Raw genomic sequence first — 26415 nt, 5'->3', positions numbered from 1 at the left:
AATCTAGAACATGCATCAGAATTTTTTACAAGTAAATTAGCACCAGAAGAGGCCTTTAACCACTAAATAAAATGGGTCAGTAGTTCAAGATCTCCCTACAAAGAAAATGGCAGACCTAGATCGTTTCCAGTCAGGTTCCAGCAAACATGCAAGAAACAGTCATTTTAATCTTGTACATAGTCAACAGAGATTAGAAAACCATGAGACACTCCCCTAACTTGATCCTTATGGCTAGTTTAAAAATGATAACAAATTAGAGAAGGAAGGTAGAAGAAGAGTTAGAGGACAAGCACACTCAGTAACTGAGATGCAAAACCCTACATAAGATGCCAGCAAAGGAAATCCAGCAAAGGGTAAACCACGTAACATGCCATGATCAAGGCGGTTTATTGTAGGCATACAAATTTGAGTGAACGTTAAAGATTTAGTAATTTCATTCACCACATGCATAGGTGAAAGAAGAGAAGACATATGCTCACCTCAAGAGATGGGGGCAAAGCAGGTTGATAAAATCCAATCACACGGAGAGATAAGGACTAGGAGCAAACATGGAACAGAAAAGGAGTTCCCGAACGTGGAAAACTACAACTAGCGTGATAGTTCATGGTGATGTGTGGGACATTCTCTTTAAAATTAATAAAAAATAAAATAAGGATGCTTCTATCATTATTTTTATTAAACATTTAACACTGGAAGTGTAAGCTAGTACAAAAAAAGTATAACTGCTATTCATAGATTATAGGACTGTCTCCATTGAAAACCGTAGAAAATATTGGAATTAATAGTAATCATAAATAAAAAATAAATTGAAATTTCAATGTGTCAGCATCAAGCGGACTCTGTCATAGCTCTTAGGTGAAAGCAAAGGACACTGATAGGGAAAGAGCAGGTTCGGGTGGGCTAGACCAAGGAGGGAAGAAAATTATTCTGCGCTGGGCTGAACTTATAAGCACGGGTATGTGTGTTAGTTACCTAGTCCCTCCATAACAAAAAATAACACAACTGGATGGCTTTTAAAGGACAGAAATTTATTTTCTCACAGTTTAGCAGGTAGTAGTTCGAATTCAGGGCATGTCTGTAGTGGGAGGTCCTTCCTTGTCTACCTCAGCTTCTAGTAGATGCCAGCAATCATTTGTGTTCCTGGCCTTCTAGAAGCATCTGTCTTCTTTGTCTGTCTTCCTTTTCACCTGTTTGTGTCTGTGTGTATTCTGCTCCTTTTATAACTAAGAAGAGTTAGGCTTAGGACCCACCCTACATTGGTATGACCTCATTCACATAATAAAAGCAGGCCCCTTATTTCCAAACAAGGTCAGAATTACAGGTACAGGGGTTAGGATTTCCACATACATTTCGGAGGGACACAATTCAATCCCTAACAGTCGACTTACCAGATATTCTGGATTGAGAGTACTCACATGAACAGCTGAGAGCAGTTCCAATTCTTTGCTACATTCAGTGGCTGAAACTTGTCTCAATGGTCACGCATAGGAATGTTGGAGCAATTTATTGTGCAGGACCTGGCCTACCATTCCTAATCATGTCCATTGTGTGGAAAAACACACACTCCCATCACCGAAGCCTTGAGAAATTCATCGATAAGAACGGAATGGTGGTTGGAACCAAGAATTCTTTCATAGCCTAGATAACATGGTGCAGCTGTTAGATATCCACATGGAGATGTCCGGTAATAAAACTTCACCCCACACGGAGATGTCAAGAATAATACCAACAGCTAATGTTCATTGAGTACCTACACTGGTGCCAGGCACTCCTGTGCTTTTCCTTTCATGTTTGCTTTTCATGATGGCCATATGAGGAAAGTATCATTATAATGCATAAAGAGGTCAATACAGAGAGTTAGGCTGACATTTGAATATATGAGTCTGGACCCAGGAGGAGTTTGAATGGATGGAGGTATAAACCTCACGTCCTTAGCTACAAATAGACAGCAGTAAACTCACTGAGGCATCCTAGAGGGAGGGTGTCAATAGAGAGAGGAGTAGGCACCAAGCCCAAGGGTACTCGGGTATCTAGAAGCCTGCCAGGTGAACAGCAGCCAACAAGCCTCTCTGAAGTCCAGTGTGGTTCCTGGAGGGTTGTCTGTCCTTTCTCTCAGCTGCATTTCCCCAGTGCTCCTCCCACCTGCACTGGGTTGTCCCCTTCATGACGACAGGGACAGTGTGTACCTTTCACCACTGTATCTGCATAACATAGACTACTTCTGGCCCATGGAATATACTGACTGAAAGAAAAATAAACAAACGATAAGTACATAAAATCCTTCGTAGTTGATACCTTGGAATACATTAAGGGGCTTCATGAGTAAGAGGGAGAAAAACTGATCAGGGCTGCTTCTGAGACCATCCCTTAGGCGTAATGAGTGTTAAACAACACTTAAACAAAGACATTTAATGGCAGAGATGTATGTTAAAAAGATGTAAGTATAGCTTAAAGATTACTAAAAACATGCACATTATTGCAACTATAGTCAAATCGCTAAAAAAGATATACTACATGCACACAGAATATTATAAAGTAATTTAATGCCCTCATTAAAAAAAAACAAAAAAAAATTACCATGAAAAGACTAATGTTGAATGAAAATATCAGGATATAATATCTGTGTTAATATACGTAAATGTGTGTGCTAATACACACATAAAACCAGTTGCCATTGAGTCAGTTCTGATTCATGATGACACCAGTGTGCCAGAGTAGAACTGTACCCCATAGGGGTTCCAATGGCTGAGTTTTCGGAAGTAGGCTGCCAGACCTCTCTTTCATAGCAATTCTGGGTGGACCTGAACTCCAACTTTCTGTCAGCAGCTCAAGATATTAACCATTTGCATCAACCAGAGACTCTAATACACATACATGCCAATATAAGCAAGAAAATAGACATATCGGAACGTTAATAATTTATTCTATGCATTACGTATGTTTTCTTGTTTTTTTTTTTTTTTTGCATACTTTCCCATTGCTTCCAAGTTTTTGAGGAATAGAATGTACTTCTGGAAAAATTCATGAGAGATTTTTAAGTAATGAAATAATTAACAGAAACAGAACGAGTAAATCTGTGGCAAGGCAGCCCATGAACCCAAGATTACAGTAACACTGGTATGAAAAGCAGAATTGTGGAGTCCTGAAGCTCAGTGGTTCCATGCATCCATCAGGAAAGAGGGAAGAGCAAATAAACAAGGAGAAAATACAGTGAGCCAGAGGAGTGGGAGCCCTCTGTTGTGGGCACAGTTTTCTCATGAAACTTTAGATGGACACAGTGGGTGGGATTATCCACTTCCATCATACAAACATTTTTATTACCCTTGATTTTAACAGAACTATGTTATAAAAACAAATGATAAAATAAAGTATAATAAAAGAATAAATCTCATCAGTGGGCTACTATCATTTTCCCCAGCCACTGAGGAGGGCAGGAGACACACAAGGGAAAGAAGATGGAGCAGTGTGAAAACTCATGCTAAGTGGGGAGGAGAGTGTTTCTGAGACAGGCCTCAGCTCCTACCACCTAGGGAAGTAGGCAGCCATGCACAACCAACTGGAAGAAATGGTACATTATTTCTGAGACCTACTCCAGCTCATAACAAATTATGGATAACATGGAGAAGAATGAGATTTCCAGGACACTTAACTGTTTTTATGAGAAACCTGTACATAGAACAAGAGGCAGTCATCTAAACAGAACAAGGAATACAGCATGGTTTAAAGTCAAGAAAGGTGTGCATCACCGTTGTATCCTTTCACCATATGTATTCAACCTGTATGCTGAGCAAATAATCTGAGAAGCTGGTCTGAAGAAGAATAAGGCATCAGGATTGGAGGAAGACTCATTAATAACCTGAGATATGCAGATGATACAATCTTGCTTGCTGAAAGTGAAGAGGCCTTAAAGCATTTACTGCTGAAGATCTAAGACTACAGACTAACAGCCTAACAACTGGACCAATAAGCAACATCATGATAAACGGAGAAAATGTTCACGTCACTAAGGGCTTCATTTTTACTTGGATCCACAATAAACACCCACGGAAGCAGCAGTCAAGAAATCAAACGACACATTGCATTGGGCAAATCTGCTGCCAGAGACCTCTTTAAAGTGTTCAAACGCACAGATGTCACCTTGAAAACTAATGTGCCCCTGACTCAAGCCATGGTGCTTTCAGTCGCCTCATACGCACACGAAAGGTGGGCAATGAATAAGGAAGACCAAAGAAAAATTGAAGGCATTGAATTACGATGTTTGCAAAGAATATTGAATATACCATGGACTGCCAAAAGAATGAACAAATCTGTCTTGAAAGAAGTACAGCCAGAATATTCCTTAGAAGCAAGAATGGCGAGGCTTCATCTCACATATTTTGGACATGTTGTCAGGAGAGATCAGTCCCTGGAGAAGCAGGTCATACTTGGTAACAAGTGGCCACAACAATCGGCTCAAACATAAAGACGACTGTGAAGGCGACGATAGGTAGTTTAACATACATTTTGACCCATATGAATTAAAATTTAAACAATTATTTCATGCCTTTTTGTAGGGGTTTTAGAATATACAATTAAAATAAATGTAAACAATTAATAGAAAAAATCTCTGAAAATAAAATTTAATTTTTTTAAATCCCTGCTCCATACCCCAGATCTAAATGGCTTGATATAAAGCACTGGTCTTTGTGATTCACAAAAAGGAGGTGCCAATTCCTGGAGGGGGGATGGGAGGATAGAGAGAGTTGGAAGCTGGCAAAATTGTCACGAAAGGAGAGACTGGAAGGGCTGACTCATTAGGGGGAGAGCAAGTGGGAGTACGGAGTAAGGTGTATACAAACTTATATGTGACAGACTGACTTCATTTGTAAACGTTCACTTGAAGCTCAATAAAAGTTAATATAAAAAAAAAGCCCAGCCCTGACCAATGTTTGCTTAAAAACTTTTAAAGTTTGTTCCTCTCTAAAATAAAGCAGGGTCTAACTTTAAAAATAAGTAAATAAATGTAAACAATTATTAGAAAAAATCTCTGAAAATAAAATTTAATTTTTTTAAATCACTGCTCCATACCCCAAATCTAAATGGCTTGATATACAGCACTGGTCTTTGTGATTCACAAAAAGCAGGTACCAATTCCTGAACAAGAACTGAAGTGACAGGAGAAACCCCCCATGCTGTTATAGCCCTGAGTATGGGTCCTAATCCAGTGATCTGTCTTCATTAATTCCTTTTCATTTCATCTCTGTGGAAGAGGGGAGGGAGAAGGTGAGAGAGGGTTACATGTGCCTATTCTGTTCTTTAGCATCCAGTTCACTGCCAGGAACAAGTATTCGTAAGAGTCTAAAAAACGTTAAAGTACAAATAAGGAGGAAAACCTCCTAGTATATATATGTATTAGGTGGCACAAAGAGTTAAGTGCTCAGCTACTAACTGAAAGGTTGGCAGTTTAAATACACTCAGAGTTGCCTTGGAAGAAAGGCCTGGCAATCTACCTCCAAATGGTCACAGCTATTGAAAACCGTATGGAGGGCAGTCCTACTCTGAAAACTCACGGGGTCGTCATGAGTGAAAATCTCCTCAACGGCAACTGGATTGGTAATCTATATATGGCATAAATGTTTGGAAAATTAGTTTCTGAACATATACACGGCATACAGAATACACTGCACATTAGTATTATGTGCCAAAACCCACTGTCATCAAGTCGATTCTAACTCACAGTGACCCCAAAGGACAGAGTAAAACTGCCCCATAGGGTTTTCACTGAAGCAGACTGCCACATCTGTCTCCTACAGAGAGGCTGGTGGGTTCGAACCACTGACCTTTCAGTTAGCAGCCAAGTTCTTTAACCACAGAGCCACTAGGGCTCACTGCTGTCATGTACAGTGATTACATAAGCAAATTCTGAAACAAACTGCCTGGGTTTAAATCCTAACTCAATTTATCAGCTGGGTGATCTGGGCACGTTACTTTACCTCTCACTGCCTCAGTTTCCCATTTCTAAAATGGGTCTTATTCAAAAGGTTGTTACGCAGGTTAAATAAAACACACAAGGCACTTAGAAAAAGGCCTTACACACAGAATGAACACAATAATTGTTAGCTTTCATAATTATTAAGGGAATACAAACAAACGGCTAGGTTGAAGGAACTTCCATTGAGAAAGAGTTGAGTTCCAAAATTCATGTGTAAAGTCATTTACATCAACTGTTAAAGTTGTATGTTTAGATTCAAGTGATTACTGAGGTGTGTTATGATCTTGAACAGAGTTCTGGGGACTATACAGGCAGACTCTGCATGCCCTTCTCCTGCACATCCATTCCATCTCCCTTGGAGCTCAGACATCATGTCATCAGTTAAACCCCTCCCACGCTGGTGGTGTACTGTTTAAGAGCTATGGCTGCTAACCAAAAGGTCATCAGTTCAAATCCACCAGGCGCTCCTTGGAAAGTCTATGGCACAGTTCTGCTCTGCCCTATAGGGCCGCTATGAGTTGGAATAGACTCAGTGGCAATGGGTTTTTAACGGGTATGAGGTAACTGTTCAGTGCCTAAAGACGTACCAAAAGCAACCACTAACACAAAAGTATAGTAAAAGGGTCTTATTTCAGAGTAGCAAAACCTTAGTTTCTAACACAGTGGTGAATTAGGGTGGACTGTGGATCAAGAGGAGCGCTGGTGCCATAGTGGTTAAGAGCTCAGCTGCTAACCAAAAGGTCAGCAGTTCGAATCCACCAACTAGTCCTTGGAAACTCTATCGAATAGTTCTACTCTATTTTTTATGCTATAGGGTCTCTATGAGTTCGAATCAACTAGGGTCTCTGTGAGTTGGAATCAACTCTGATGGTGACAAGTTTGGTTTGGTGGGTGTCATGGATTGAATTATGACCCTAAAAAATGTGTGTCTCAACTTGGTTAGGCCATGATTCCCACTATTGTGTAGTTGTCCTCCATTTTGTGATTGTAATTTTACTTTAAGAGGATTAGGGTGGGATTGTAACACCACCCTCACGCAGGTCACCTTTCCCTGGGGTGTGGCCTGCACCACCTTTTATCTCTCCAGAGATAAAACGAAAGGGAAGCAAGCAGAGAGTTGGGGGCCTCAGACTATCAAGAAAGCAGCACCAGGAGCAGAGCATGTCTCCTGGACCCAGGGTCCCTGCACCTGAGAAGTTCCTTGACCATGGGAAGGCTAAGGACAAGGACCTTCTTCCAGAGCCGAAAGAGAGAGAAAGCTTTCCCCTAGAGCTGATGCCTTGAATGTGGACTACTAGCCTACTTCAATGTGAGGTATTAAATTTCTCTTGGTTAAAGCCATCCACTCATGGTATTTCTGTTACGGCAGCACTAGATGATGAAGACAGTGGGTCAAGGTGGAAGGGGTGGATGAAGGACAAAAAAAGAAAAATGGACAACAGGAGAAATATAAGAATTCAGAGAACTGTGAAAATTTAATTCCTGAATATACTTTCTTTCTCCTCCCTGTAACTGTAAGGACTTTTCTCATATACAGCATATATAAGTAAATCCTTGCAATATTTTAAACACTTAGATTTTTGTAAAACTCATTCTCTGAAAACTCATGGTGGCCCCATTAATTTGTGGCTTAAAAACAACTCAGAACTAAAAAGAAGCATAAATAAATAAATAAAGGCACTGCTGTCATTTGCAGGTGATGTTCTTTTCCTGCTATCCACAACCCACACACTCGGGAGTTAATTTTCCAGGGTCAGTGTTCATAGACCATTCTCTTTCTCTTACCACCACCCCACCACCCTTAATTATTTAGAAAAGGCAGGGCCAGTCAGTGCTCCAAACATCAAGTTTTCTCTCCAAAATGCCAACTCGCACTTGGGGAGCAGACTACATTCTCAGCTGTCAGCACTTCCACTAGCCCCTGCAGATAAGGAACATGTCTCCACTGAACTGTTCATTGTAATTTAAAAAAAAAAAAAAGTAAAAAACTGTTTCTTAAAAAAAAAAAAAAAAAAACCAGGCATTTCCCTATTACCCACCCACCCCACTCTCCCACACCCAGTGCTCCCCTCACCACACACACACTCAAATATTTCATACCAATGGTGTGTCCCAAGCACGGGGTCTGGCTCCGTTCTTCTTTTACACCCCTTGGAGGCCTCTGGAGAAACCATACCTTTGGTTGGCAATTCCCTGAACCCTGCCTATTCAAGCTGGCACTTATTCAAAAAGGCAGGTGAGTCTTCAAGTCAGGTTTTTAAAAGGAGTTTAAGAGGAGCCAGGTGATATGCCTACTCACCCTCAAATTTCTCAAAGGTAATAATTTCTTCAGATGTTTACAATGTCTCAACTATGGGTTAATTAAATCCCTTAGGATGGTGGGCATGGGAAAATCCTCCATCTCAATGCCCCCCATTTTGAAAAAAAAGAGGGGAATGTCCAAAATTACAAATTTCAATTTCTACATACTTGATTGAACTAAGGAGTAAGTTCCTCACGTATGTTATTCTTGGTCTGAGTCCTGGTGGTGCAGTGGTTAAGAGCTAAGCTGCTAACCAAAAGGTCTGCTGTTTGAATTCACCAGCTGCTCCTTAGAAACCGTATGGGGTAGTTCTACTCTGTCCTATAGGGTTGCTAAGAGTTAGAATTCACTGGATGGCAATTGGTTTGTTTGTTTTTCAATCTTTGGCTGAAAGGTGGACTTTGTTATCAATTTATTAAATCAACTGGCAATTTGCTGGATATTTCTCATACAGGAACTTATGATGTCTTCAAATCCAGCTAATCAGGTTTAGGGAGAGAGAAACTTCTCTACCTTAGCTTCCCTGCCACTCCCACACCTTTTTCATTGATTTCCATGCCCTGTTTAAGTAACATCACTCATCAATCCTCACTGTCTAGGTTATCTGAGCCAACTCATGGCAGTCGATTCCACCTGAGCCCTAGGATACCCTCATTTACATACTCTGCCCTGTTCCTTCACCAATGGCTGACCTCACATCTCCCCTTGAATGTCTACTAGGCATTTCAAACTTAATGTGGTTCAAAGAAAATTCTTCATCCAAGTGTCTTATCTACCTCCCAGTCTTCCTTATCTCAGCAAATGTTCTCACTATCCTCTGGGTTGTTCAGGACAAAAACCTAGAAATCATCCTTGATTTCTCTCCTTTATTCAAATCTTGCATCCAATCCATTGACATATTCTGGACTCTTGGCACTACCTTAACATAAATCCTGACTCTATCCACTTCTCACTACCTCCTCCTTACATCCACCATCATCTCTTGGTTAAAACTGGACTCCATGCACCGATCTTCCCTCTTACAATCTACATAACAGCATCATTTCAGTGGCTTCTCATGGCAATTAGGAAAAATTCCCAAATCCTTCCCATGGTCTTTCATGATGCGGGGCTTGCTCACCATACTAACCTCATTTCCTAACAGTCTTCCCTCGGTTCACTCCACACTAGCCATGACTTATTTCCTGAGCTTCCTCAAACGTGCCAAAACACTTGGTTATTTAAGGGCCTCAGAAACAACTCTTTCCTTTATTGGCAATATCCCTCCCTTCAGAACTTCATACAGCTATTCTCTCCTTTGATATAGGTCAGTTATCTCCTCAAATATCCTGCTCCCATAAGCCTTTACTGACTATTAATCTAAAACAGCTCACCCCACTCATTCTCTCACATGCAACTCTGTCTTATTTTCAAAATATTTAGCTCTCCTTGACATTTTTTGTTAATTATTACCTGTAAATGTATTTTTTGTGGTTGAGAATATATGCAGCAAAACATACACCAACTCAACAGTTTCTACCTGTACAATTTAATAACACTGGCTACATTCTTGAAGTTGTGCAACCATTCTTACCCTCCTTTTCTGAGTTGTTCCTCTGTCATTAACATAAACCCACTGCTCCTTAAGGTTCCTATCTAATCTTTTCAGTAGCTGTTGTCAATCTGATGCCATGTAGACAGTTCTTAAAAGAGCATATGCTCAAGGTAGACCATTTTTATTAGTTAAGTAAGCTAATGTTCTGGAGCCCTCATGGCACAGTGGTTAAGTGATACGGTAGCCAAGCAAAAGAACAGCAGTTTGAATCCACCACCTGCACCTTGGAAACTCTATGGGGCAGTGCTATTCTGTCTTACAGAGTCTCTGAGTCGGAATCAACAGCAACAGTTTGGTTTTTTCTTTTTCATACTTCGGTTTTAAGATGATTCAAGGGAATGCTTTTGGTGTAATGTTTAAAGATTATCTCACGGCAATAGTTTCAGGAGTTCATTCACCCTCAGTGGCTCCAAAAAGTCTAGGGTTCATGAGAATTTGAAATTCTATTCTGCATTTTCCCCCTTTTGATCAGGACTTTTCTATGGACTCTTTGATGAAAATGTTCAGCGACAGCAGCCGGGAACCTTCTGGTTCTTCAGGTCTCATGGCATGCTAGATGTTCTTTCAAAAAACATGAGTGGATGCTGAAGGTTATCAAATACTTATTTTATTACACCTATTAATATAATCACATTTATTTTTCCTGTACATATGGCAAATTATACTGATTCATTTTCGAATGTTAAACTAACCTTGAAGTCTTGGGATAGACCCAACTTGGTCATAATATATTCTTCTTTAGAGTATTGCTGGATTTGTTTTGCCTATTTATTTTTATATTTTGCATCTATGTTCATCAGTGACATTGGCCTGTAATTTTCCCATCTTGTGCTGCTCTTGTCAGGTTTTGGTATCAATATTCATTCTACAAGCTTTATAAAATGAGTTTGGGTATATATTTCATTTTATATTGAAGAATTTGTGAAATATTTCTTGAATATTTGGCAGAATTTGCAGGAAAAGCCATCTGACATGAAGTTTTCTTTTTGAGAATAGTTTGAGCTCTAATTCAATTCTATGAACAGTTATGGAATTACTTTTGCTTCCTGTTTCTTCTTGAATCGTTGTTATTAACTTACATGGTATGATACGTTTGCCTACTTTACCTTAATTTGCAAATTTATTGGCTAATACGGTTCATAACATTCTCACATTATCTTTAAGTTCTGCAAGATCTGTAGTCATTTTCTTTCTAATTCCTGATATTCGTTTTTTATATCTTCATTCTTTTTCACTTGATCAATCTTGCCTAAAGTTTGTCAATTTTACTAGCATTTTCTAAGAATCAACTTTAGTCTTTGTTGATTGTCTGTTGCATGTATTCAATCATTAATAGAAACAAAAATTCCTATGAATGTTTGTTTCTGGTTTTTTCCCAACATTTTGAATGGATGTTTAACTCACTTATTTTTCAAGATTTGTTCTTTCCAATTATATTTTTAAGGCTATAAGTTTCCTATAATATATTGTCTGTACTGCACAAATTTTTATATGCACTATGTTCATAATTGTTCACTTCAAAATGTATTCTAATTTTCTTTATGATGTCTTTTTTGACTCATAGTATTTTAAAATATCCAAGCACATGGAGATTTTGTATTTTCATTTTCTAAGATGGTTTTTTTTTTTTAATTATGGTGTACTTACATAAAAAAAAAATGGAGATTTTGTATTTTCATTTTCTAAGATGGTTTTTTTTTTTTTAATTATGCTGTACTTACACAGTATCCTCTATATTATTGCAGACTCTTGAAATTTGTTGAGACTTGCTTTATAACACAGTATACAGTTAATTTTTATAAACACTATGTATGTGCATGAGATGAATGTATATTCTTTCATGGTTAGATAATACACACACATACACATATATCAATTTGGTATTTTTTTACATGTTAAATCTTCTGTATCCTTGATAATTTATGGACTTCTATGTTTCTGAGGGGTGTGTTAAAAATCTATTATGATGCATGATGTCAAAAGGAGCCCCAGTAGTGCAATGGTTAAGCACTCAGCTGTTAAACCTTTTGATTTGATCCACCAACTACTCCACAGGAGAAAGATATGACCGTTTCCTTCCATAAAGATTACAGCCTTAGAAACCCTTTGGAGAAGTTCTACTCCATCCTATAGTCACTATGAGTCAGAATTGACTCAACAGCACACAAGAAAAAATGTATGATGTGATGGAAACTCAGGAGTACGAAGCTCAAAGAATTGGTCCTACCTCCAGGGTTAAAGGATGAAGGACAGAGAAAACAGCAGAGACATCCAAAAGCTTGGAAAAAGGGGGGCTGAGAGGACAATGGTTGGTGGTTTAAGGGCTTTGAAGGGCTACCACATATACTGAGGAATCTGAAGCGCAATGTTCTTGCCTAAGGATGAAGACATGCTCATAAAGATCCTGACAAAGCTTTAGGCTTGCACCTCTGGCTGATCTTTGGGCTCCACAGGGGCAGGAAGTGAAGGCTAAGGCAGAGTTTTAGGCACTCTTGCTTAGCATTGAAAGAACACGCCAGTTCAGAGCCAATCTGCAAAGACTGGGATAATGTTACTTTTTCTTTTTGGCTACAAGCATTTAAAGAAAGCACTGCAGGTCATGAACTGACTGATGAGATAACAGAACAGAACTTCAGTGTCCACACATGAGAAGACATACAATCTTTGCAGAAATAGTTTGGAAACATCACTAAGCAAATGGATGACTGGCCCTCAACAATTAAAAAAAAAAAAAGCAAACCCTAATGACAGGGGGGAATCTGATTTCCAGAGTTACATTATAATATTTAAGATATCCAGTTTTCAACACACTATTTTAAGTCATAAAAAGAAAAAAGAAAAGGATGGTTCATTTGTTAAGAAGAAAGAAAGAAGAGAAATGAACAGAAAGCATCCCTAAGGAAACACAGATATTGGGATTACTAGACAAAGATTTTAAACCAATTGTCTTAAATTTCCTCAAAGAGCTAAAGAAACCATAGACACACACACAAAAAAAGGAAACCAAGAGAAGAATGTATGAACAAGTAGAAAATATTAATAAAGAAATAGTATACAAAAGAACCAAATAGAAATTATAGAGCTGAAAAGTAGAATAGCTGAAATAAAAATTTCATTAGAGGAGCTCAACAGCAGATTTGAGCAAGAAAGCAGGAAAATGTAAACTTGAAAAAGCACAACTGAAATTGTTCTAATTGAGGAGCATGAAGGAAAAAGAATGAAGAAAATGAACAGAGCCTAAGGGACCTGCGGGACAACATCAAGCATACCAATATACTCATTAAGGGAGTCCCAGAAAGGAAAGAAAGATGAAAGGACAGAAAGAATATTTAAAAACGTAATGACTGGAAGTTTCCCAAATGTCATCTAGATATCCAAGAAGCTCAATAATCTCAAAGGACAGTAAATACATAGATATTCACAGACAGACATAATCAAAATGTCAAAAGACGAAGACAGAAACTTGAAAGCAGCAAGAGATAAGTGACTCCTAAGGTACAAGAGAGTCTCAACAAGTTTAACTGTTGATTTTTCATCAGAAACCATTGAGACAAGAAAATAGTGGGATGATGTATTTAAGGTACTGGAAAAAAAATACAGAAACAAAACTATGAACCAAGATTTCAATATCTAGCAAAACTATCTTTCAAAAATGAAGGTGAAATTAAGACATGCCCAGATACACAAAACCTGAGGGAGTGTGTTAGCAGCAGAACTGCCTTATGAGAAATGCTACAGGGAATCATCCTGGCTGGCACGGAAGGACGCTAGACAGTAACTTGAAGCCATAAAAAGAAACAAAGACTCCGTAAAGGTAACTACTTAGATAAAACAAAGTCAGTAATATTTTTATATCACGCCTCTCTTTTTCTCATATATGATTTAAAGCACAAATGCATAAAAATACTTACACATCTCTCTTAATGGACACACAATGTATAAAGATGCAATTTTTGTAACAGCAACGTAAGTAGGGGAGGTAACTGAGCTGAATAAAAGCAGAATTTTGTATACTGTTGAAGCTAAATTTGTATTAATTAAAAGAAGATTGTTATAAACATAAGATATTAATTGTAATCCTCATGGTCACCACTAAGAAGTTAAAAAATATAAGGAAAGGAAATAAGGAGAGGATCAAAATTGTACACTTGAAAAAAATCAGTCAAACACAAAAGTGGACAGTAGTGAAGAAAATGAGAAACAAAATACGTATATGACCTACTACAAAGTAGAAGACATAAGTCCTTCCTTATCATTAATCGCTTTAAATTTACATAGATTAAATTCACAATTGGGATCATTAAAGTTGTGTGTCAACTTTGTTGGACCATGATTCTCAGTGCTTTGGCAGTTATGATGTAGTTTAGCAGTCGTATAACGATGCAGTCATTTCCATGATGAGATGTGATATAATGTGATTACCTCCATGATGGGATCTGCTGTGAGTAGCCAATCAGATCTAAGGGAGTTTCCTCAGGGGTGTGGACTGCATCCAATATAGGTGGACTTTCTGGCAAGGCTCTTGAGCTTTTGCTCACTCGGAATCCTGCAGCTGGCTCCTCTTCATCTGATCTCAAGTTTTTGGGACTTGAACTCTCAGCTTACCTTCCAATTTTGGGATTCATCAGCCTCCGCAGTCTGTGAGCCGCGGCCTGCCAGCTTACCTGCCGATCTTGAGATCTGTCAGCCTTTGCAGCCTGTGAGCCACAGACCTGTTGTATGACCTGCAGATCTTGAGTTCTGCAGTCCCTGCATCTATGTGAGTCAGGAGAAGCCACAAGCCTGACCCACGGACTTGAGACTTACCAGCCTCTACAGCCTCGTGAGCGATTTTCTTGATATAAAGCTATTTATATATAAATATATATATATATATATACACCTCACTGGTTTTGCTTCTCTAGAGAACCCAGCCTAAGATACCAATTAAAAGACAAACATTGGCAGAATGCATAAAAAAATCATTCGACTGCTATCAAGCTGATCTGACTCATGGTGACCCCTCCCCTCATGTGTGTCAGAGTAGTACTGACACACAAGTGTGTCAGTTCAATGGCTAATTTTTCAAAAGTAGATCACCAAGCCTTTCTTCCGAAGTGCCTCTGGGTGGACTCAAACCTCCAACATTTTGGTTACCAGCTGAATGCATTGACCGTTTGTACCTCCCAAGGACTACAACATGTATCTATGCTTATTTCTGTATTACTTCTCTTTATACTATATACATACATACACACATACACACACATACATACACACACACATAGACATCCATGAGTGGTTCATACAGATGCTTTGGACTTCAACTAGCAGGGCTCTATTAATTATTGATAGAAAAGTACTGATACCAGTTATAAATGCGTATTTGTCCATTTCCCCTTTCAGATTTATTAGTTTTTGTATTTTGGAGCGCTGTTGTTAGACACGTACACATTTAGGATTGTTGTATCTTTTTGGAGAATTGAACCTTTATTATGTTATGTCCCTACTTATTCCCAATAATACTCCTTTTTCTGAAGTATAATTTGTCTGATATTAATACAGCCACTGCAGTAGTACTGGATAATTTTCAACCATTTCAATAGGTAGCATAAGATCAAGAACTGATGGTATAAAAGGAAGAAATCGAAGCTGCATTGAAGGCATTGGTGAAAAACTATCCTCTCTCCACCATCTTCACTAACTCTGACACCAACTGTCCCTCACACAGCACTCCCTACTTCTCTGCCGGGTTCCATAACTCATTGCAATGGCCACACAGAACTCATAGTCCATATTCACGATTATGGGGTTTATTAGGGAAGTAACAGTTATAGCTCAGGCTCAAAGACACTCAGAATACAGTTCTTCTATCAGGACAGCCTCTTCCCTCCTGTGCTGATAGGCGTGCCTCTGCCTGGCCTTGGGCCGGCCTCTCTCCAAAGGCACTCAGCTTTCCTTCTCCATGGGCCATCATCTCCTATAGCCAGGTCCCTGTTGCTCGGTCTGCCTGCCATGGCATCTTACCATCTTCAGGGTTACAGCTTCCTCTCTCTATCTCAGTCTCCTGCTTCTAGGAGCTTCTCAGTGCAGGGATCTCAGGTCCATAATATACGCTCGGCTCTTGGCTGTTCTTCCTTGATGGGAGTTGAATCCTCCTCTTTGCTCTGGAACTGGTTCTCTTTGAAGGAAAAATAAACAATCCCCTTGGTGAGCCACAATTACCCTATCACACAGTCCTGCCCAAGCACCAGGGTGGATGTTATAAGACCATGGCTAGAAAGGCCACACAAAGTAAACAATCACATCACGGTACCTTGGACTCATTTTTCAAGTGAAGAACCAAAAATCCCATACGAACAGATTGGCAAAGAATATAATCAACAGCAAGAACATTTTCATGATTATGTTTTCTGTATTTGGAAGAAATCTATAGCACTATTCTTATTTTGCCAATTCACAGAGATCACAGAGATTAGTGGTAGATGTTGCAGTACCAGAAAACTCTCTGGTGAAACAGTCTGTGAGCAGTCTTACAAACATGGATATTCCACCAGAGTCAAAAGAATGACGTTACATATCATCAAAGAGAACATTTCAAGATCTAGCCTGAAGTACAATGTTGTCACTGATAGGCTAAAATCCATACACTTACAAGGAAGACTAGTTTATATGACTATTCAAATTTATGCACCAACCACTAATGCCAAAGATAAAGAAATTGAAGATTTTAAACAACTTCTGCAGCCTGAAATTGATCCACCATGCAATGAAGATGCATTGATAATTACTGGTCATTAGAATGTTAAAGTTGGAAACAAAGAAGGAAAAGTAGTTGGAAAATACAGCATTGCTGAAATAAATGACGCCAGAAATCTCATGAAAGAATTTTGCAAGACCAGTGACTCATCCACTGCAAATATTTTTTTTCACCAACATAAACGGCAGCTATACACGTGGACTTTACCAGATGGAATACACAGGAATCAAACTGACTACATCTGTGGAAAGAGAACATGGGAAAACTCATATCATCAGTCAGAACAAGGCCAGGGATCGATTGTGAAACAGACTGTCAATTGCTCATATGGGAGTTCAAGTTGAAACTGAAGAAAATTAGAATAAGTCAAAAGGGGCCAAAGTATGACCTTGAGTATATCTCACCTGTATTTAGAGACCACCTCAAGAATACATTTTACGTGTTGAACACTAACGACTCAAGACCAGACGAGTTGTGGAATGACATCAAGGACATCACACATGAAGCAAGAGATCCTTTAAAAGACAGGAAAGAAAGAAAAGACCAAAACGGATGTCGGAAGAGACTCTGAACGTTGCTCTTGAATGTCGAGTAGCTAAAGTGAAAGGAAGAAATGATGAAGTTTTGAGTATTGAGATGCCACCAGTGATCCCTCTTACAAAAAAGACCAGAAAAAACAAGTGAAGCGATTATATTTATGACAAGCTAGGAGCCCTGAACATCAAAGGTAAAGTTAGAAAATGGACTCAGCGGCAGGGGGAGGGAGAGACTATTCAGAAGTGGAGAGGAGTTACTGGACCTGAACAGCCAGGAACCCTCAGGCACCGTTCCCTGGAGCGACTGCAGCGGGGCTGGCAGTAGCGTTCCACAGGCGTTTAGCTCAGGGAAGGACAGCAAGTTGCACAGACTACTCACACCTCCAGAACAAGAGAAGAACGGCACTCTCAGCAAAAGCTAATTACTTGTGTTTATTTTACCACGCCCCCAGCCCCCAAGCCGGCTTCAGTGGCTGTCAACTTCCCTGGGCCTGAGATAGGCCCTGGTACCACTCTGAGCCATTTTTCCATCCTTGAAGAAGGTATAAGTTCACAACTGGGGGAAAGATAATCTGCCAGCTCAATTAAGCTGGGGAGCTCAGGACAGAAGCAGCTCTTGTTCAGGCACAAATGGTCCATGGGCTTTGAATACCTTTCACCCCAGCATGGACCTGTGTGGGCCCATTTCAGGAGAATAGGCCCTTGTCGCCAGACTGCAACTGTTTCAGCCGGACGGTGGAAAGATGGGTGTTTGATGTTTGACACTGCTTTGCCTATTAAACAGGGTCTTCACCTACCCACATCAGGGGCCTAAGGACTGCTGGCTCCACCCACAATACCTAGCCACCTGTGATAGGGCTCCAAGGATAAGTAGTACCGCCCAGAACTTACAACCAAAAGCACTGGGTACCCATCGCCCTTCTGCAGAACCCACCCATGTGCTCTACAGAACAGGGATGCACTTTCCTCACAGACACTCAGAGGTCAGCTGTCAGACCCCTGCCTTGATCAGAGCCTGACCCCCTACTGCAGCCAGATACTTCTGCCTACACCAATAACCCCTGCCCCTCTAAGACTGTAGGACAGAGCCTGTACCTTACACTTTATGACCAACTACCTGGGCACCTGAGTTGAATCCATACAAGAAAAATAAATGAACTCCTAGGCTCATATGCCTGGTAACAGTGCTAGCCATCTGGTGATAGTACATTAGAGCTTCAAAGGTGAAAATAATCAACCTAGTGCACTCAAGCAGCTTATTTGGGTATACCAAAACTAAACAAAGCAAGAAGCTAGGATACAAAAAGCAAGCATAAAATAAACTGATACAATAACTTATAGATTGCTCAGAGACAACAGTCAATATCAAATCACATAAAGAGTCAGACACGGGGGCAGGACCAAGATGGCTGACTAGGTAGAAGATTCCGCTTATCCCTCTTGAAACAAAGACTTGAAAAAACAAGTGAATTGATTACATAAAGGACAATCTACAAACCCTGACCATCAAACACAGAACTAAGGAGTTGACCTGAGTGACGGGGGAGCGAAAAGCCACGCTGCAGCAGGGACCGCTTCCAGAGCCAGTGTCCCACGCCGCAGCCTTGAGCCCTCGCGGTTTCCTGGTGTCAGAGTGGTGGGGCTGATTGTGGCTTACTGAGACAGGGAAGAACAGATATAGGCCTAACCCTCAGGACCAACCTCGGAGGGGACCCAGGCAGCACATGCAGGCTCCACACAGACGCGGCTGACAGGGAAACGAAAAACTATAGGGAAGCAGCGACTGGTTTTGGATCCTGGAGTGCAGCGTCCCAGAAAGGAAACCCTGGTGCTGGGCTTTGGACTAAGTGTGGGGGAGCCGATTGTGGCTTCCTGAGACGGTGCGAGCATGGACGCAGCCCTAACCCTCTGGGACAGTCTCAGCAGGGATCCAGCCAGCACACACAAGCTACACAATGCTCTGGAATCTCAGAAAAAACAATCCTCACCAAACAACATAAGTAACTTTGTATATTTTGCCAGGCTACTCTCTTCTATATATCTGATTCCACTCCTCATTGCCCCAGCCAGCTTCATTAACATTGGAATTCTCTGTGCCAGAGAGTGAAGTGCACTGCTGGATTTTTTTTCTTCTTTCTTTTCTAACCCATTCTCCTGGCCTGAGAAAAGCAGCATTTAACAATCAAAGAAAAAATCCTTCCCTGACTTCCCTAAACTGAAATAACAGTACAGAATCAGCTCCATCCAGGCATTAAGAGACCCATAGTCTTTGGCTTTCACCCTACAGGTAACTAGGTAGCTATTACAATGTAAAGGCAATTCTGATAGAGATCTGACCATAATTGTTTTAGCTCAGTAGTGGAAAGGCAAGTTCTGGAGGTCAGATACCTCTCTACCTATTAAACAGAGCCCTCGCTGATCCGCACCAGGGAACTGAGGGCTGAGACTCCACCCACATCACCTAGCCACCTGCAAGAGGGGTCTGAGAATAGTGATGCCTACCCAAGCATTGGGTGCCTAAGATACAGCTGCAAAGCCCACCCACCAGAGTGCTCTAGAGAATAGAGCCACACCTACCTCACTGACACTTGAAGGAAGGCTGTCAGCATCCTGCCCTCCTCGAAATGTGACCCCATGCCACTAATAGAAACTGTTGCATACAACCATCACCACTACTCCTCTAAGATAATAGGTGAGAGCCTACACCACACACTAGGTGACCAGCTATCAGGACACCTGAGCTGATTCTATTCAAGAATAGTGAATGGACTCATACACTTATATACCTGGTAACAGCTCAGGCAAGCTGGTAACAGGACGTAAGTGATTCAAAAGCTACATCAATCACCATACCACAATCTAGTAGCCCATCTGGGTGTATTGTAACAAAACAAAATAAGAAGATAAGACTCAGTGAGCAAATATAAAAGAAAATATTACAATATCTTATAGATGGCTCAGAGACAGCAGTCGACATCAAATCACATGAAGAAGCAGACCATGATTGCTTCTACAAACCCCCAAATCAAAAAATCAAAATCATTCCCAGATGTAGATACATTCCTAGAATTGCCAAATGTAGAATATAAAAAAATTGTATACAGAATGCTTCAAGACATCAGGAATGACCTCACAAATGAAATAAGGCAATCTACAGAAAACACCAAGGAATACGCGGATAAAGCAGTTGAAGATATCCAAAAGATTATTCAACAACATAGTGAAAAAATTAATAAGCTGTAAGAATCCATAGAGAGACAGCATTCAGAAATCCAAAAAATTAACAATAAAGTTACAGAATCAGACAACTCAATAGGAAGTCAGAGGAGCAGAATTGAGGAACTGGAATGCAGAGTGGGGGAGCTGGAGGATAAGGCAATTGACACAAATATAGTTGAAGAAAAATCAAATAGAATTTAAAACTATGAAGAAACCCTAAGAATCATGGGGGACTCTATCAAGAATACTTTGCGTGTGATTGGAGTTCCAGAACAGGGAGGGATAACAGAAAATACAGAGAGAACAGTGGAAGATCTGATGGCAGAAAAATTCCCTGGCATCGTGAAAGATGAAAAGATATCTACCCAAAATGCTCATCGAACCTCATACAAGATAGATCCCAAAAGAAAATCACCAAGACATACCATCAAACCTGCCAAAACCAAAGATAAAGAGAAATTTCAAAAGCACCCAAGGATAAACGAAAAGTTACCTACAAAGGAGAATCAATAAGTTTGCACTACTCGGCAGAAACCATGCAGGCAAGAAGACAATGGGATAACATATACAGAGCACTGAAAGAGGAAAAACTGTCAGCGAACAATCATATATCCAGCAAAATTCTAAAACATGAAGGTGAAATTAAGATATTTACAGATAAACACAAGCTTAGAGAATTTGCAAAAACCAAACCAAAACTGCAAGAATTACTGAAGGAAATTCTTTGGTCAGAAAATCAATAATATCAGATACCAACACAACACAAGGTCACAGAACAAAACATCCTGATATCAACCCAGATAGGGAAATCACAAAAACAAAATAAGATTAATTAAAAAAATTGCTCAAAACAGGGAATCATTGATGTGATTATGTAAAAGATTACAATAGTGAAAAAAGAGGGACTAAATACAGGAGGCTTAGAAATTACATATGGAGAGGAAACCAAGGCGATACAGGGCGAAACAACTTAGGTTTTTACTTACTCAAACCAGGGTAAATATTAAGGTAACCACAACAAGGTCTAACAATTCCATACTTCAAAATAAAAACCAAGATAAACGTAACGACTCACCAAAATAAATTCAACTACTATAAAAAGGAGGAACACACATTCTACAAAGAAAAACTCAGCACAAAAAAGTAAATGGAAAATGAAATTGTCAAAAACAGGCATCAAAATGACAGCACTAAACTCATACTTATCTATAATTACGCTTAATGTAAATGGACTAAATTCACCAATAAAGAGACAGAAAGTTGCAGACTGGATAAAAAAACACGATCAGTCTGTGTGCTTCCTAAAAGAGACACGCTTTAGAGTTAAGAGACACAAATAAACCAAAACTGAAAGGATGGATAAAAATATATCAAGCAAACAACAATCAAAAAAGAGCAGGAGAGGCAATATTAATTTCCAACAAAATAGACTTTAAAATTAAATCCACCACAAAGGATAAAGAAGGACACTACATAAAGATTAAAGGGACAATTTACCAGGTACATATAACCGTATTAAATATTTATGCACCCAATGATAGGGCCGCAACATTCATAAAACAAATGTTAACAGAATTAAAAAGTGAGACAGACACCTCCACAATTATAGCAGGAGACTTCAACACAACACTCTCGGTGAAGGATAGGAAATGCAGCAAGAAGCTCAATAGAGACATGGAAGATCTAAGTGCTACAATTAAACAACTTCACTTCATAGACTTATACAGAACACTCCACCCAACAGCTGCAAACTATAATTTCTTTTCTAGTGCGCATGAAACATTCTCTAGAATAGATCACATATTAGGTCATAAAACAAGCCTTTGCAGAACGCAAAACACTGAAATATTACAAAACATCTTCTCTGAACAAAAGACCATAAAAGTAAAAATCAATAACAGAAAAACCAGGGAAAAGAAATCAAATGCTTGGAAACTGCACAATACCCTGCTCAAAAAAGACTGGGTTATGGAAGACCTTAATGAGGGAATAAAGAAATTCACAGAATTCAACGAGACTGAAAACACTTCCTATGAAAACCTTTGGGACATGGTGAAAGCAGTGCTCAGAGGTCAATTTATATCAATAAAGGCACACATATTAAAGAAGAGCCAAAATGGAAGAACTGTCCCTACAACTTGAACAAACAGAAAGAGAGCAACAAAAGGAACTGTCAGGCACCAAAAGAAAGCAAAAAATAAAAACTACAGCAAAATTAAATGAATTAGAGAATAGAAAAACAATTGAAAGAGTTAACAAGGCCAAAAACTGCTTCTTTGAAAAAATTAACAAAATTGATAAACCATTGGCCAGACTGACTAAAGAAATACAGGAAAACAAACCAATAATCCGAATAAGAAATGGGATGGGCCATATCACAACAGATCCAACTGAAATTAAAACAATCATATCAGATTACTACAAAAAATTGTATTCTAACAAATTTGAAAACCTAGAAAAAATGGATGAATTCCTAGAAACACACTACCTACCTAAACTAACACAAACTGAAGTAGAACAACTAAATAGACCCATAACAAAAAAAGAGATTGAAAAGGTAATCAAAACACTCCCAAGAAAAAAAAGCCCTGGCCCTGACGGCTTCACTGCAAAGTTCTACGAAACTTTCAGGGAAGACTTACCACTACTACTGAAGGTATTTCAAAGCATAGAAAAGGACGGAATACTACCTAACTCCTTCTATGAAGCCAGCATAACCCTGATACCAAAACCAGCTAAAGACAACACACACACAAAAAGAAAATTACAGACCTATATCCCTCATGAACATAGATGCAAAAATCCTCAACAAAATTCGAGCCAGTAGAATTCAACAACATATCAAAAAAATAATCCACCATAACCAAGTAGGATTTATACCAGGTATGCAAGGTTGGTTCAATATTAGAAAAACAATTAATGTAATCCACTACATAAAAAAAGGACAAGAACCACATAATTTTATCAATTGATACAGAAAAGGCATTTGACAAAGTCCAACACCCACTCATGATAAAAACTCTCAGCAAAATAGGAATAGGAGGAAAATTCCTCAACATAATAAAGGGTATTGATACAAAGCCAATACCCAGCATCATCCTAAATGGAGAGAGCCTGAAAGCATTTCCCTTGAGAACGGGAAACAGACAAGGATCCCCTTTATCACTGCTCTTATTCAGCATTGTGCTAGAGGTCCTAGCCAGAGCAACTGGGCTAGACAAAGAAATAAAGGGCATCCAGATTGGTAAGGAAGAAATAAAATTATCTCTATTTCCAAAGACATTATCTTATACACAGAAAACCCTGAGGAATCCTCAAGAAAACTAATAGAAGGGTTCAGCAAAGTTTCAGATTACAATACAAACACACAAAATCAGTTGGATTCCTCTATATCAACAAAAAGAACATTGAAGAGGAAATCATCAAATGAATACCATTCACAGCAGCCCCCAAGAAGATAAAATACTTAGGAATAAACCTTACCAAAAATGTAAAAGAGCTATACCAAGAAAACTACAAGGTACTACTGCAAAAAAAACAAAAGGGACCTACGTAATTGGAAAAACATATCTTGCTCGTGGATAGGAAGACAACATTATAAAATTGTCCATTCTACTAAAAGCCATCTATAGATACAATGCACTTCCGATCCAAATTCCAATGACATTTTTTAAAAAGATGGAGAAACAAATCACCCACTTCATATGGAAGGGAAAGAAGTCGCGGATAAGTAAAGCATTACTAAAAAAGAACAAAGTGGGAGGACTCACTCTGCCTGATATTAGAACAAATTATACTGCCACAGTAGTCAAAACAGCCTGGTACTGGTACAGCAACAGACACATAGACCAATGGAACAGAATTGAGAATCCAGATATAAATCCATCCACATATGAGCAGCTGATATTTCCCAAAGGCCCAGTGTCAGTTAATTGGGGAGAAGGTAGAGTTTTTAACAAAAGGTGCTGGCGTAACTGTATAAAAAAAAAAAAAAAAAAATAGCCACCTCCAAAAAATGAAACAGGACCCCTACCACACACCATGCACAAAAACTAACTCCAAATGGATCAAAGACCTAAACATAAAATCTAAAACGATAAAGATCATGGAAGAAAAAATAGGGACAACATTAGGAGACCTAATACAGGGCATAAACAGAATACAAAACATTACTAAAAATGACGAAGAGAAACCAAATAACAGGGAGCTCCTAAAAATCAAACACCTATGCTCATCTAAAGACTTCACCAAAAGAGTAAAAAGACCACCTACAGACTGGGAAAAAGTTTTCAGCTAAGACATCTCCACCCAGTGCCTGATCTCTAAAACCTACATGACTCTGCTAAAACTCAACCACAAAAAGACAAACACCCCAATTAAAAAATGGACAAAGGATATGAACAGACACTTCACTAAAGAAGACATTCAGGCAGCTAACAGATACATAAGGAAATGCTCTCGATCATTAGCCTTTAGAGAAATGCAAATCAAAACTACAATGAGATTCCATCTCACTCCAACAAGGCTGGCATTAATCCAAAACACACAAAAAAATAAATGTTGGAGAGGCTGTGGAGAGACTGGAACACTTATACTCTGCTGGTGGGAATGTAAAATGGTATACAACCACTTTGGAAATCAATTTGGTGCTTCCTTAAAAAGCTAGAAATAGAACTACCAAACAACCCAGCAATCCCACTCCTCGGAATATATCCTAGAGAAATAAGAGCCTTTACACAAATAGATATATGCACTTCTAAGTTTATTGCAGCACTGTTTACAATAGCAAAAAGATGGAACCAACCAAGGTGCCCATCAATGGATGAATGGATAAATAAATTATGGTATATTCACACAATGGAATACTGCACATCAACAAAGAACAGTGACGAATCTGTGAAACACTTCATAACATGGAGAAACCTGGAAGGCATTATGCTGAGTGAAACTAGTAGCAAAAGGTCAAATATTGTATAAGACAACTATTATAAGATCTTGAAAAATAGTTTAAACTGAGAAGAACATATTCCTTTGTTGTTATGAGGGGGGGAGGGAGGGAGGGTAGGAGAGGGGTATTTACTAAAGAGATAGACAAGAACTACTTTGGGTGAATGGAGGAACAACACTCAACACAGTGGAGGTCAGCACAACTGGACTAAACCAAAGCAAAGCAGTTTCCTGAATAAACTGAATGCTTCGAAGGTCAGCAAAGCAGGGGCAGGAGTTTGGGGACCATGGTTTTAGGGGACATCTAAGTCAACTGGCATAATAAAATCTATTAAGAAAACATTCCACATCCCACTTTGAAGAGTGGCATCTGGGATCTTAAATGCTAGCAAGCAGCCATCTCAGATGCATCAATGATTCTCAACCCACCTGGATCAAGGGAGAATGGAGAACACCAAGAACATAATAACGAGCCCAAGAGACAGAAAGGACTACATGAACTAGAGACTACATCATCCTGAGATCAGAAGAACTAGACAGTGCCGGGCCACAACCAATGACTGCCCTGACAGGGAACATAACAGAGATCCCTTGAGGGAGCAGAACAGTGGGATGCAGACCCAAAATTCTCATAAAAAGACCAGACTTAATGGTCTGACTGAGACTGGAAGGACCCCAGTGATCATGGCCCCCACACCTTCCGTTTACTCACTACGGGAACCATCCCCAAAGCCAGTTCATCAGACATGGTTTGGACTAGACAATGGGTTGGAGAGGGATGCTGGTGAGGCGTGAGCTACTTGGTTTGGGTGGACACTTGAGACTATGTTGGCATCTCCTGCCTGGAAGGGAGATGGGTGGGTAGAGGGGCTTAGAAACTGGCAAAATGGTCACGGAAAGAAAGAGTGGAAGGAGGGAGTGGGCTGTCCCATTGGGGGGAAAGTAATTGGGAATATGTAACAAGTTGTGTATAAGTTTTTATGTGAGAGACTGCCTTGATTTGTAAACTTTCACTTAAAACACAATAAAAATTATTAAAATAAAAAAAAAAGAAGCTGACCCATGATTGCTTCAACAAGCTCTCAGAACTAAGACTCAAGGAATTTT

General features: G+C 39.4%; 1 long non-coding RNA gene across 13 annotated transcripts in view; it reads right to left on the bottom strand.

Moving 5' to 3' along the window:
- Positions 1-26415, bottom strand: part of LOC135229747 (uncharacterized) — a 471035-nt gene that overhangs the window by 261894 nt on the left and 182726 nt on the right. For 3 of the 13 annotated variants that reach the window (XR_010320428.1, XR_010320427.1, XR_010320426.1), the window contains exon 1: positions 15874-16158. The exons of 2 other annotated variants lie outside the window; for them this stretch is intronic. This is a non-coding gene — a long non-coding RNA (uncharacterized LOC135229747). Of the gene's footprint in view, positions 1-15873; positions 16159-26415 lie in introns of those variants that run through there. 8 more of the 13 variants (XR_010320434.1, XR_010320433.1, XR_010320432.1 and 5 more) reach the window with 4 other exon arrangements.

This window comes from Loxodonta africana, unplaced genomic scaffold (genome assembly GCF_030014295.1).
Source record: "Loxodonta africana isolate mLoxAfr1 unplaced genomic scaffold, mLoxAfr1.hap2 scaffold_49, whole genome shotgun sequence".
Lineage (NCBI taxonomy): Eukaryota > Metazoa > Chordata > Mammalia > Proboscidea > Elephantidae > Loxodonta > Loxodonta africana.
The sequence above is the reverse complement of the archived record's forward strand: the minus strand, read 5'-3'. Positions and strand labels throughout refer to the sequence as shown.